The sequence below is a fragment of the Mytilus galloprovincialis genome, chromosome 10, assembly GCF_965363235.1.
Source record: "Mytilus galloprovincialis chromosome 10, xbMytGall1.hap1.1, whole genome shotgun sequence".
Taxonomy (NCBI): Eukaryota; Metazoa; Mollusca; class Bivalvia; order Mytilida; family Mytilidae; genus Mytilus; species Mytilus galloprovincialis.
Window position 1 is genome coordinate 2,357,100 of NC_134847.1, and position 3,794 is coordinate 2,360,893.

At 33.0% G+C, this 3,794-nt stretch overlaps 1 pseudogene; it reads left to right on the top strand.

Annotated features, from left to right (window-relative positions):
• Positions 1–755: 755 nt before the first annotated feature.
• Positions 756–2,347, top strand: LOC143048930 (uncharacterized; annotated as a pseudogene).
• The last annotated feature ends 1,447 nt before the right edge of the window (positions 2,348–3,794 follow it).

Genomic DNA, 3,794 nt, shown 5'->3' on the forward strand with positions numbered 1-3,794 from the left:
AACACCAAACGAAAAGCTGATTTTCTGAGTCGCATCGTTGATCATGATGAGTGGGGAATATCACATTATATTTTACAATTGATACAATATTTATGGGGACCTTATGAAGTAGGTTTGTTTGCTTCTGACCACAATTTCAAGTTACTGGTATTTTATTCAAGATTTTGGAATGAAAATTCTGCTGGTATTGATGCTTTCACAGTAGATTGGTTTGGGGTTAACGGTATTTTTGTACCGCCTGTATTTTTTATACCACGTGTTTTTAATTACACGAGACATGCAACGCTGTAGGTACATTGATTGTTCCTTGTATGTTGGCCATCGGCAAGTTATTGGCCTATGTTATGCCCAAATGGGGGCGATTTTACAGATCATTTATCGCATATGTGGAATTACCAAGCGGTAAGGAGTTTTATACTCCTTGTAAAACCAAGAAGGCCATTTTTTGGTAATACTGATCCTACATTCAAGATGTTAGTTTTGAGGTTAGATTTCTGAAAATAATACTATTAAATATGTAAGAAGGTTGTAAACCAATTTTGTTTATTAAGCTGTTTATGCTTATCTGTATTTTACAGATGATATTTTAAAGGCGGTAGTAGTGCCTTGTGTGTGTACTAACGTTACAATGTATATCTGAATTTCAGATTATGGCATTAAGACTATAATTGTCCTTTTTGAGAACTATTATACTGACAAATACAAATGCTTATGTTCAGCATTTAAGACTATTGTATATAGTCTTGTGAGATGCACTAACAAATATTTTTCTGTTGGTAGTTTCTATCTTTTAAGATGCTGCTATTGTTTAATTATTGTTTATACATGTGTTTTTGCAGGCTTATGAATCTGAGATTATTTTTTTGCCACCAAATCTGCATACCAATGTTGATGTTCTTATGGATTTACTTTGCGGATCTAAAGCTGACAGTACCGTTTAAACTTACCATGCAGGATTTATCCGTTGGAAAAAGTGGGCCTTTCATAACGGTATAAATGGTTGTGATATTTTACCGGCAAAACCTGTGCACGTTGCCCTTTATTTATCTTCATTAGTTCAAAACAGTCAAACTGCAAGTCCGGTAATTTCAGCATTTTATAGTATACAATGGGCACATCATATGATTGGAAAAACGTCTCCTACCGAAAATTCAGTTGTGAAAAATGTTTTAGAAGGTGCAAAACGGCGCTTGGCTACACGAACGGAGAAAAAGGAACCAGTTACTCCTGAGCTCTTATCTAAAATGTATAGTTCATTATTCAAGGAATATAATGTTATGTCAGTACTCACAGCGTATTATTTGCGCGTGTTTACTTGCTTATTCAGGATTTTTGATAGTATCCGAGCTATTAAATATACGGATATGTGATATCAAGTTTGATTTAGGTTATGTATCTATATTTATTCCGAAAAGTGAAAATGATATTTATCGTGATGGCAATTCTGTAGTAATAGCCTGTATGGATTCCGATATGTGTCCAGTAAAGAATTTAAAGTTATATTTGTTGTTGGCTGATATTTCGCCGGATTCAGAAGAATTTATTTTCAGAAATTTATCAAAATTCAAGGATCGATATGTACAAAAATGTACTTCGGAAGGATGATAAACCACTGTCTTACACACGTATGAGAGAATTATTTTTTTAAGCTTTTCCACCATTTGTGTCATATATTAAGAAGTATGGATTGCATAGTTTACGTTCTGGTGGAGCTACAAATTGCGCTGATTTAGGCATTTCCGATCGATTGTTCAAAAGACACGGTAGATGGCGTTCAGAGACCGCCAAGGATGGTTACATTAAAGACTCTTTAAAAGAAAGACTAATTGTTTTTGAAAACTTAGGTTTATAACCTGACATTAACTTTTTATTTTCAAAGTGAATTAAGTTCTATAAGCAAGATAAAAAAATCATTGCCCGTTCTTTGTAGTTCAGCACATGGCACTGTCATGTGGGTATTCAATTTGAACTTCAGTTTGGTTTTTATTAGTGTTATGTATATAGAGTTGGGTAGTCCATGGGCGTTAGTAATTAGTAGAAAAAATGTAATTTCAACCGTTTGAAGGAAATGAATTAGATTGAAATTAATTTCTTCTAGTTGTCTGCCCATAGACCGTTATTTGTATTCCCGCGCTTCATGGGATATAACCATTCAGCACGACAGGGCCGACTCGATTAGACGTGTTTTCCCAGTTAAATTGTTTTTCTTGCTTATGTGAATTTATTAATGTTTTGATTTCAGTAGTAATTATAAATTACTGACTATATTTTGTCGACATGATATTATGTATCATAATGTGCAATTAAAATCAGCACATGGCACTGTCGTGTGGGTATTCAATTTGAACTTTAGTTTGGTTTTTATTAGTGTTATGTGTATAGAGTTGGGTAGTCTATGGGCGTTAGTAATTGGTAGAAGAACATATCTTTCACGATCCGATTGCAATACTTGACCACTTTTAGTTATTTTACCGATATACCGAATGACACTGTGTACTATTACCTCTTCATATTTAAAACATGACATCATATGATTTACATTCGATACATATACCACTTCAAAGACCGTTACTTTTTTAATGATCATAACTGTATCAATCACAGATAAGGGTGAAGAGTTATTCATTTCTCTTAAGTGAATTGTCGTTCAAAGTATTATGATAACTCAAGTGCCTGGAAGCGCCCATAGTGTATCTACTTATAGTAGTTAAAGATGAGAAAATGTAAGTTTTATATGAAATGTGACCTACTAAAAGTAAAGTACTTTATTTCAATATAAATGATACATTTTAGTTTGTAATTTTATGTCATTATAAAATAAGAGTAAATCTCACTATTTGTTGCGTCAGAAGCGTATTTCTGGGTTTAGTAGAATAGAATGATATACAAATGGATGAAAATTATATATAACACTTATACAAATATTTATATAGTATACTAGAACACACCCGTGATATTCGCGGGTCCGTGACGGAATTAAAGTATATAACTATGCGCAAGCCTTATTTTAGTATTAGAATTGTCATCTGATAAAGTAATGCCAATTATAAGATACAGTTTTCTCTACTTTCAAATCTTTCAGTTTGAACCCGTCGAACTAGAACTTATAAATTATTGATAATATTAATTATTTGGAAAACAAAAGGTCCTGGAATGGAATATTTTTTAATCAACAGCATTGTCCTATATTAGTTATAAATAAAGTTGAATTGATTGATTCGCTGTTTTACGTCATGCCCGCTAACAAATTGAAAACTGTACCTATATGCCTTATTTTAGTCCAGATTTTTAGTATTCGTATTGTTATCTTAGAAAGTCTAACTGATTAAAATACTACAATAGGTAACAATTTGACAGTTAAGTAGTGTCAACCCTGTGATTATGACCCGTGTAATACTATATAGCATATTAATCCCGAATACACCGTTTGGTGGTGCGCCTGTCAGAGGCGGAACGTACAGATGATCGGTAACCGGTGAATATACTATTGGTATCGGTATCGGACTCGACCCGGAACTTCTTAATTATTGGCAATATTAATAACGTGGATAACAAAAGGGCCTGGAGTGGTGTAATTTTTAATCTACACCTTTGTACTATATTAGTTATATATAAAGTCGAATTCTTTGATTCGTCGTTTTTACGTGATGACGGCTGACAAATTGGACCTCGTAATTTTAGTATTATAGATAATAATAAACCAGAGTATACTGATAACAAATGATTATATCACTACAATATAATAGTTATTACGGTGAGGTTGAATTCCTGGTCATTTATTCATCATCCACACA